This window comes from Macaca fascicularis, chromosome 2, assembly GCF_037993035.2.
Source record: "Macaca fascicularis isolate 582-1 chromosome 2, T2T-MFA8v1.1".
In the NCBI taxonomy this organism is placed as follows: domain Eukaryota; kingdom Metazoa; phylum Chordata; class Mammalia; order Primates; family Cercopithecidae; genus Macaca; species Macaca fascicularis.
Genome location: NC_088376.1, coordinates 151176069 through 151186673, shown reverse-complemented (window position 1 = coordinate 151186673; position 10605 = coordinate 151176069). Strand labels below are relative to the sequence as shown.

Genomic DNA, 10605 nt, shown 5'->3' with positions numbered 1-10605 from the left:
TGGGGCAGGAAGCAAACATTCTGTGCAAGGGTTACTAGGTGTGAAGAGGAGCCCCTGCCACATGCACGCCCAGCTGCAGACCCCTGCTGGGGAGTAGCCAGCACAATGTGGTGGTCCCTGGTTCACAGCATGCCCCGCTCCCTGTGAGACAGAGCCCTGGCCTTCCAAGGCCGTGTCCCCAGGTGGCACTGTGCTGCGGCTGCAGTGAGCCACTCCACCTCTACATTAGGCTGCTGCTGTCTCATGATGGTGGATGGATAGGAAGACAAGTTATGGTCTGGATTTCTTTTTCTCCTTGGGAGCTTAATTCTAGGTTTTGAACATGTAAAGTACTTGTATGGCTCAAAAGTCAAAACCCGATGCAAAGATATTTTCATCCCCTCCCCCCTTCTTACCACACCCCACAGAGTTCTATGCTCATCATTTTTGTGGGTTCCCAGGTTCATCGTGCCCTGTTTCCACCTGCAAAATTAAAGGAAGATGTTCAGACACCATCGCCTGGCCGTTCATACACAAAACAGCTCGCGGTGTGTGCTGCCCCGCCTCCTGCCACTTCACTAATGGCCGCCCATTACCCATTTATTGACTCTCAGCTCCAAACCTCCCTGTCCTGCCCTCGCTGTGTGAGGACAAGGCTGAACTCCGTGTCATTACCAGCTGGCCAGAGGTGCCCTTCAGCCCAGGTCTCTTCGCCGACCAGGCTGAAATCCTTTTGAGCAACCACTACACCAGCTCCGAGGTCAGGGTCTTTGGTGCCCCGGAGGTTCTGGAGAACTTGGAGGTGAGTGGCATCTGCATGCCTCAGGCCAGGCCGGAGTCAGGGGCGTCAGGAAGGCCCTGGAGGAAGAGGGAATGTGGCGTGGATGTCCTGGGCCAGCTCTCTTTAAAATTTATTTTTATTATAATTTTTAAATTGAAGTACTCTTTCTGTAGCACTATTGCTCTCTCTCAGGCTGCGTGATTGTATTAATTGATCTGACCTCTGCTGTTCTTCCCTAGCTATAAGTTAAGCTTGTGGGGGCAGCACTGAGAACCCAGAAAAGGTGCCAGTGAGCATGTGGTGCGTGGCATGGCCGAATTCAGTGCAGGAGCATCCGCCACAGAGCAGGGAGGAAAGCCCTAATCCCTGCTGGGACAAGTCCCCTCTCTCCAGGCCTCACTTCCCCCATGACTAAGTCGTGGGGTGGGGTTGGGGGGTGAATGATTCCTCAGGCCCGGAGCCTAGCAGGCTGGGAAGAGTTCTGGGGTGAGAGAACCAAGGAGTTCCTCAGCATTTCCACCTGCTCATCCTCCTGCCTTGCTGCAGCCAGCGTGACGGCGTGTTCTCCCGCAGAGGCAGGGAATGCCCAGCATCACCAATGAGGGAGGAGGGCCGGCCCGCTGGCGGCTGCTGGAGACCAGCCGTGAGCAGAGCTCGGGCTGCTGCCTTGGAGAGCTGGTGCTTGGTGATATTTCGTGTTGGTTTAGCCTTTTTTAAAGCAGCACTTGATTAGAATTGAATAAACTTGAATTTGATTCTGACATTCATATTGGTTTGCTCTTCCCTCAAAAAACACCCTGAGTATGGACAGGGCTTCCCAACTCTGCAGACTACATGCCGTCCATGAGCAGTGCCCAGGTGTCATTACCTGCCCATGAGGTGTGACCTGGGCAGGGGTCCCCACTCCATACCCTTGGGCCCCAGGAGGGAAGCCCAGCATGTCAGGCTGAAGCGGGGGTGCTTCCAGAGATGGGCCATGCAGAGCAGCCCTCCCGCCTCGGGGTCCCGAGGCCCCACTCAGTGGTCCCTCCACTCTGCAGAATGTGCACCCCCGGCTCTGATGTCTCTCCCAGGTGAAATCCAGGTCCCGGCCATGCTGGCCTTGGTGAAGGAGAAGTCTCTTGGGTGGCCCAGCTTCATCACATACACGGTTGGCGTCTCAGACCCTGCAGCCGGCAGCTGGGGGTCTCTGTCCACTACCCTGACCTTCTGCAGCCGTGAGACTAACCAAGCCTTTTACCTCTCTTTTCCCACCTGTTTCCTCTCTCGTCTCACCTCCCAAATAAAACTCTGTTGAGATTTTGACTGGAATTTATTTTTTTCTTCAAGCCCATTGTTTTTTTTCTCATCGATTGCAGTTTTGTTGCAGCTGTTGCATTAGTCTGCTCAGGCTGCCTTAACAAAACCCCACAGCCTGGGCGGCTCCAAAACAGACGATTTGTTTCCTCACAGTTCTGGAGGCTGCAAGTCCGTGAGCAAGGTGCTAGCACATTTGGTTTCTGGTGAGGGCACTCTTCCGGGCTCACAGACTGCTGTCTTCTCACTGTGTCCTCCCATGCCCTTTCCGCTGTGTGCACAGAGAGAGGACACATGAGCAAGGTGTCTCTGGTGTCGTGTCTTCTTTTTTGAGATGGAGTCTCACTCTGTTACCCAGGCTGGAGTGCAGTGGTGCCATCTTGGCTCACTGCAACCTCCACCCCCAGGGTTCTAGCAATTTTCCTATCTCAGCCTCCCAGGTAGCTGGGATTACAGGTGCCTGCCACCACGCCTGGCTATTTTTGTATTTGTAGTAGAGACGGGGTTTCGCCATGTTGGCCAGGCTGGTCTCGAATTCTTGACCTCAGATGATCCACCTGCCTTGGCCTCCCAAAGTGTTGGGATTACAGGCGTGAGCCACCGTGCCTGCCCTGGTGCCACCTCTTCTTATAAGGCCCCGTTCTTATAAGGACATGAATTCTCTCAGCTCGGGGCCCCACCTTGGGACATCATTTAACCTTCATTCCTTCCTTACTCCAGACACAGCCACCCGAGGGTTAGGGCTTCAGCACAGGAATTTTGGAGGAACATAAACATTCCGCCCATGATACTATTTGAGGTCTTGTTTCAGTTCCTTCAGTAAGATTAATTGGTTTATTGTTTAGAGACAGGGTCTTGCTCTGTCACCCAGGCTGATATGCAGTGGTACAGTCATCCCTCACTGCAACCTCGAACTTCTGGGCTCAAGTGGTTTTACCATGATAGCCTCTTAAGTAGCTGGGACTGTAGGCACACCCAGGCTATAACTGATTTATATAGGATCCTTTGCCTTTCATATTAAACGTATTCCTAGGTACTGATGGGAATGTAAAACATTGCTATTTATAACAGCTAAAAAGCAGGAACAACTCACATGTCCATCCACTGATAAGTGAGTAAACAAAATGTAGTTTATCCATGTATTAGAATATTATTCAGCTATAAGAAGGAATAAATTAATGACACTTGCTGCAACATGGGTGCTAGGTGAAGGAGGCCAGTTGCAAAAGACTGCATGTCGTATGATTCCATTTCAACGAAATGTCCAGGCTGGGTGCAGTGGCTGATGCCTAAAACTGCAGCACTCCAGGAGGCTGAGGCAAGAGGATCACTTCAGGAGTTTGAGACTAGTTTGGGCAACATAGCAAGGTCCTGTCTCTACTAAAAGTTAAAAATTAGCTAGGCATGGTGGCGTGAGCCTATAGTCCCAGTTACTTGGGAGGATCCTGTGAGTCCAGGAGTCAGAGGCTGTAGTGAGCTGTGATTACGCCACTACACTCTAGCCTGGGCAACAAAGAGGGAATCTGCCTCAGAAGAAAAAAGAAAACATTATTCCTAGGGAAATAAGCCTGACACCGGAGGACAAACATTGTATCACTCCACTCTTTGGAAGTACCTAGAACAGGAAAATTCATAGCGACAAGAATAGGACAGAGTGGGGTCGAGGGAGTGGAGAATTACTCTTGAAGGGGTGCACAATTTCTGTTTGGGATGATGGAAAAGCTCTGGAAATAATAGTAGTGATGTTTGCACAACATTGTGAATATATTTAATGATGCTGAGATGGACACGTAAAATGGTAAATTTTATGTATGTTTGATACTTTTTTAATAAATAAAAAATAGGAAACTGCTGAGTGAAAAAAAGTCAAAAATCAACGATTGCCTACAATTGCCTAAAACCCATGAACTTGAAAATAAGGCTTCGCCTCACAAAAACCCCAGCTGCCTCTGCATCTGCCCCCTTCCCATGTGTCTCTGAGCCCCAAGCTGGTGGCCCTTTTGCTGTCAGCCCTCCCAGTGGCCGCGCTGGCCTTGGAGGCTCACCCAGCATAGGAGGCAAAAGGATAGAAACCCAGGGCTCCAGGCTGGGCCCGGTGGCTCACGCCTATCTCAGCACTTTGGGAGGCTGAGGCGGGTGGATCACCTGAGGTCAGGAGTTCGAGACCAGCCTGACCAATATGGCAAAACCCTGTCTCTACTAAAAATACAAAAATTACCCAGGTGTGGTGGCACACACCTGTAATCCCAGCTACTTAGGAGGCTGAGGCAGGAGAATCGCTTGAACCCAGGAGAGGGAGGTTGCAGTGAGCTGAGATCACATCACTGCGCTCCAGCCTGGGTGGATGACAAAGCGAGATTCCATCTCAAAAAAAGAAACTCAGGGCTCCACCCAGGCTGAGAGCTCCTGAGTTCTGGTGCTGAGCCTCCTGAGTTTCTGGAACTTCAGGCTCTGAATCATGGTGGGGGCCAGAGATTTTTACTCAGTATGGGAGGACACGTGAGTTAGGACTCATTTCTTGGCCCATAAGGCTATGCAAGCATCCCCTGGCAACTCCAGCCGGCTTTGCTGCTGAAGGAGGCTGTAGACAGAGAGTGCAGGGAAGCCACCCAGGCACCCTCCCTCCCAAGTGGAGCAGGGCCTGGAAAGTCAGTGGCCTTCCTTTCTTCCCAACCTCAGTCGCTCTCACCCCTGTGGTCAGTGTGGAAACTGGGATGCTGGGAAGCTTGCCCAGGCGCCTTTGACCCTGCAAGTCCCTGGAGCTCTGCCTTGGGTAGAGCTGCAGGCCCCTGAGCTGCCCAGGCAATGTCTCCAGGAGTGCCAAGGCAGGAAACTCACTAGAGAGCTGGAGCTTTAAGAAAACTTCATGCCTAGGCCCCATCTTCAGCGCCCTGGATTTCCTTGGTCTGGGAGAAGCACGGGTGTGTTGAAGGCTCACCCGATGATTTGAGTGTGTGGCCAGGATGGAGAAGCACACATTTCTGGACGCTCTCAGTGGAGGCCTTTGACCCAGGGCTTCTGCAGAACCAGGCAAGGAGCCTGCAGTTCCTGCCTTCCACTACCCACAGCCCTGGACAATGACAGGCTGAGCAAGAGAGACACATATCGGTAGGCACAAAAGATCTATTTCTGTTCCTGCTCGGGGTGTTTCTGTGTAGGAAAATAAATCCCTTCTTTCTTCATCTGCAACAGGAATTAAAAGAAATTAAAGAATGTGTAAGCAGGAACTCAGCTGTATGTAAGAAAACCCAATTCCCTCTGAGAAAGAGAAAGAGCTGGAGTCCTTTAAAATTAACTGCCTGTTTTTCTGTGGCTGTTGAGCCTTATCTCTCCTCCTTTCCCAGGTATTGTGAAGACCCTGTTTCCCTAGCTGTGCAGCTGCAAGGTCACTAGACAGATAAACTCAAGTTGCAAAACACGTTTTCCTTGAAAAGTAAGAAATTATGTAATGCATGTTTCAATTGAGTAACTGTCTTTGTTTCTTACTTCTGTAGTATTCCCCCTGCACAAATCTCCCCTGACCCATGAAATGCTTAAAAGGTAACTTGACTCTTTGGAGCTCAGTCCTTTGGATGTTAATCCGACTGGGCCGGTGCAGCTAAATAATTAATAAATATCCTCCTGGCCGGGTGCAGTGGCTCACTCCTGTAATCCCAGCACTTTGGGAGGCCGAGGCCGGCGCATCATGAGGTCAGAAGATCGAGACCATCCTGGCTAACACGGTGAAACCCTGTCTCTACTAAAAATACAAAACAGCTGGGCGTGGTGGCGGGCGCCTATAGTCCCAGCTGATCAGGAGGCTGAGGCAGGAGAATGGCGTGAACTCGAGAGGAGGAGCTTGCAGTGAGCTGAGATCCCGGCACTGCACTCCAGCCTGGGCGACAGAGCGAGACTCCGTCTAAAAAAAAAAAAAAAAAAAAAAAATCCTCCTGAGCCCCATTGGTCTCTCTGATTCCTTAAAACTCCTGCAACACATCAAGGCCCAAAGCCAGCAGAATCATTCTTCCGCCTGGCCCTTCTAGTATGTTTGTGAATATGTTTCCTGGAGGAAGTTGTAGTTCTACTGTTCCCTCTGGAGGCAGGCAGGGCTGAGATCTGGAGGAGGCAGCGGCTCCCAGGAACGATGGGATCCCTGAGCTGCTCTGTCTACATGGGGTGCTGCGTTTTGGACAAAGGCAGGTTGCTAGTTAGCATATAGACCAGTCAGAGGAGGCCCAAGAAGGAGTTGCAGCTGTTCTGGGCTGCATTTGGGAACCTATGGCTGAATGTGGCAGGTCTGTGGCAGTTGCCAGAAGCTGGCCCTGCAAGCCAGGGTGTGACCCTGCTGCTCTGTTCTCTTACTCTCTGGGTCCCGTGGTGCTAGGAGGAGACTTCTGGATGCTTCCTTCCAGGCCTGGGACATAAAGTCAAGGGAAGAGGAGCATGCCCTGGTGGCCAGCCTGCCAGTGATGAGTAGCTCCAGTGGGGAGAGGCCTAGGGACCGGGGCTGGATTCCAGCATCCATTTGGCAAAGGATCTCTGGCCAGCCACTACCCTCAGAGAGCAGTTATGAAGGAAAACCGGGTCATGAAGCTGATGCCTGCCCCACAGGAGCTCACAGACTCAGGGCCAGACAGCCCTGGCAATGAGGAGGGACCTCTGTGGCACTTGGGGCTGCAGCCACAGACTGAGACCGTGTCAATGGGGTGTGCAGTGGAGACTTACCCAGTCACGGGCAGCACAGGCGGGAAACTGCACCAGTCACAGGTGGCCTGCAGGTCAGCCCTGAGCTGCAGGTGGGTTTTGTTTTATGTTCTGCAGTTTTTCTTTTAATCTACAGTTTTACGACTCTAATGTTTAACACACACACACACACACACACACACACGATCATGTACAAAAATGCTGATTCCTGTGTCTCTTCAAAACGTCTTGCAGCCCCAGGCCTCCATTCTGCTTGCTGCGGCAGCTGGAACCACAGGTGCTCCTTGGCAGGGCGACCATACCCTCCAGCACCAGCCCCTCACCTCATGCGTCTCAGGCAGATTTGGAGCATCTGCCTGGCCAGGTAGGCCCGCAAGCCTGTGGCCCCTGGAAAAGATATAATAAATGCTGTTGGCTTTTGATTTGCTTTTCTTTTTGCTGAAGAGGTTTTATTGGGATAAAATTTGAATGGAAAAGCATCCCAGACAGAGGTACGGATGCACGGACAAGAAGGGCACCTGAGGTGTGGAGTGTATTGGTTCCACAGAATGGGTCCTCAGTGGTTTTATGATCGGGCAAGTTGGGAACACTGGTCCTAGTGTGCACCTCACCACAGGGGCTGCACAAATGGATTCCAGCAATGGGGAGGCCAGCAGGTGCCCACAGCACAGGTCCTGAAAGCACATCAGGAACACAGGTCTTGAAGGCACATCTTGAAGGCTTGCATCCTGTGGTCAGTGAGGACCCACAGAAAGATTCCTCTGGAAGCCAACTCTGCTAGGTGGTGTCAGGTGTGTGCAGCTTCCACCATTCTAGGGCACCCTAGAAGTCAGCCCTCAGCTTGGCCTGCTTCAGTATAGAGATAGTTTTTATTTATTTTTTGTTTGTTTTTTGAGACGGAGTCTGGCTCTGTCGCCCAGGCTGGAGTGCAGTGGCCGGATCTCAGCTCACTGCAACCTCTGCCTCCCAGGTTCCCGCCATTCTCCTGCCTCAGCCTCCCGAGTAGCTGGGACTACAGGCATCCGCCACCTCGCCCGGCTAATTTTTTGTATTTTTTAGTAGGGACGGGGTTTCACCATGTCAGCCAGGATGGTCTCCATCTCCTGACCTCGTGATCCACCCGTCTCAGTCTCCCAAAGTGCTGGGGTTACAGGCTTGAGCCACCGCGCCCAGCTAGAGATAGTTTTTAACCCTTTGTTGTTCTGTTGGGACTCTGGACATCTAGACGTCTGTGCAGGAGGGCTCATGAGGAGACCAGACCAACCTCCCTGATAGGCCTAGATATGGCCTAGCCTGAAGCAGAAAGGGAACACAGTTGGGGCTGGGTGTTCGTTCAGCCTCCCTTGCAGAGATCACTGACAGAGTGGTCAGCTTGGCCAAGCTTCTGCAAGGGCTGGCTGTGATGTCTGGGAGAGAGGCAGTCCCCAGAGCAGAAATGCCTTCCCTGGGGTTCATATCCTTGCAGGGGAAAAGCCGGCCATCCTCCCCTCAGAGCCTCCTTCAATGCAGCCTGTAGGAGGCGAGTGACCTGGGGGATCCGTACCCAGGGCAAACCTCTGGGCTTTAGCTTAGCCCCACCTCAGAGAAATATTCACAGCCCTCACAGCCCTTCCGGAGGAGAGCCCTGCTGCAGGAAGACTCTAGGGCGGGGCCCAGCTGCGCGGTCCTGGGCTGTTGGTAACAGTACCCCAGGTTCCAAACTCTCTGTGCCTGGGGACAATTCCCTTCCCTGGTTGCAGCAGATTCCCACCCCGCCCTGCCCCACTGCCCGCCCCACGGGGAAGTGGCCCAGGAGTGGAGGCGTGGACAGGCATCCCGATGTCTCGAGTCGGGCTGTCGGGTCAGCCTGGACAGCACGGCCCGCGGAGGGCAGACAGGGCGCACGGGGCAGGCCCCAGGCTCCAGAGCAGCCGCTGACAGGCGGTCCAGCTGCGTCGGGTCTCCATGGAGACGGAAGCGGGGCCACCTGGTGGTGAGCGGCGGGGGGCGGGGCTTCCAACGGCCATCAGCCCCGCCCAGCCTGGGCAAAGAGACAGAGCCCGGCCTGGGAGGCGGAGCCAGAGACCCCCGGGTAGAGCCTGATTTCTGCCGGCGGCCGGGGCAGCCTCCCTCCAGACGCTGCTGCCCCCACGCGGACGGGCGCCCTCAGCGGGTCCCGCGGGTCCCTGCCCGGCTCAGCGCCTCCGGAGGCCTCACCCGGGCCCTCTCCGCTGGGTCCACAGGGGTCTCAAAGCGCTGGCCCAGACGCGGGGCACTCCCCTGATCCTCCCGACCTTCCCATGGGTCCTTTGGAGCCCTGGGTTTTGGAGTTTGTCCTTCCTAAGTGCCTCTCGCACGGACGCGGCTGCTCCAGGACCACAGCGGACCGAGTGCGGCCGCGTCCCCTGCAGGCCACCCGTCAAGGGCACAGGAGAGAGGCGTCCCAAGCCACAGAGCCGCAGAGCTGCCAGGAGCTGACCCTCTGGGTGGGGAGAGGACACTAACTCGGGTCCTCTCCACTTCTCAAGGCTTCTTAACGGCTCCCAGCACCTCAGGGGCCTTCCTGTTTCATTGGTGTCAACAAGCGATCATTGATCGCCTCTGGTGTGCAGGGACAGAGAAGACAGACAACGCTGGCCCCCGGGTGGGCGAGGGAGTCTAGTCTATCAGTGAAGAAACTCCCCATAGAGGTGGGGACTAGGAAGGAAACACCGGGAACAGTGAGGGTGGAAGATGGGGGTGACCCTATTGCAGATGGGGTGTTCAGGGAGGGTTTCTCTGAGGGGGTGACATTCACTAGATCGACCAAGGGATGGTCAGGGCCTGTGAAAGTCTTTTAAGAGAGGGAATGGCAGTGTCCAGTGGACTGTTTCAGGGATGGAAATAGGGCAGCAGGGTGAGGGGTGTGAGCCAGGCAGGCAGGGCCCAGACACCATGTGATGGGTGCAAGGGTGTGACCCATGAAGGCTCTGAGAAAGGCCTGGGCCTCAGAAGACAGGAAAACAGGAAGACCCACTTCAAGGCCTGCACAACCTTCTAGGGTGCAGATGGTGAAAACGGCTCAGGCCAGAATTCGGTTTAGGTTTCAGAAAGGTGCTGGGTCCTTCATTCTCTTCTTGAGGCTAAAGGGCTCCAGCTCCTTGGGCCCTTTCCACACAGACATGGTTCTGGGGCCCCGGCTACATGGACACCTTTCTGATGTCTGCAGCCAGGCAGGGATTGTGGGCCAACCCGCCCCTTCCTTGACCAAGTGGACGGATGAAGGGAGCCTCTGGGGGCAGGATTGCTGGACTGGAAATTAGACTTGGAGTGTAACCCAAATGGCCCACGGGCCCTGCCTCTTCTCTGGAGCTCAACTTCTTCAAGAAAACTGGAAACAAGGGGATGGCAAGACCAACTCTCAGGACCCTTGCCCTTCTACCCCATGATGCTTTTAGACGGTTCTCAGGGGCCATCTTTTTCAGGAAGAATTCTCGGGTTATAGGAAAGTAAAGGGAGGAAATGTGTTTTGAGTGGCACTTAGATCAGGCTCTAGACTGGGTGTTGGTTTGGTGGGGTTTGCTTTTCCTCCCACCCCACACCCCTTCACAAAACCTGAGTCCTGGCTAGGGCCAGGAATGAGATTCCTGTGTCTAGATTTTCATCATTCCATGTTGCACAGGAAGTCTAGGGGAAAGGAGACAGATATTAGCAAGTGTATAAAAGATAATTCAGCAAGAGAAAACCTAGAAGAGGAATGAAGATGGGGGGATTAGGAATGGCAAAGGAGGAGCTAGGGGAGAGGGAGTAGGGGGTGGGGCTAGGACAAACAGAAAGGAGGTGGGAGAGGGGGCCAGGGAAATAAAGTCTAAGAGGTCAGTGGGGACCAGAAGCCACAGCCTTAGTGG

At 53.7% G+C, this 10605-nt stretch overlaps 1 long non-coding RNA gene across 1 annotated transcript; it reads left to right on the top strand.

Annotated features, from left to right (window-relative positions):
• Positions 1 to 382: 382 nt before the first annotated feature.
• LOC123571691 (uncharacterized) lies at positions 383 to 7166 on the top strand. The gene is made up of 3 exons (XR_006695906.2): positions 383 to 781; positions 5401 to 5489; positions 6974 to 7166. It is a non-coding gene; the product is annotated as an uncharacterized lncRNA (long non-coding RNA).
• The last annotated feature ends 3439 nt before the right edge of the window (positions 7167 to 10605 follow it).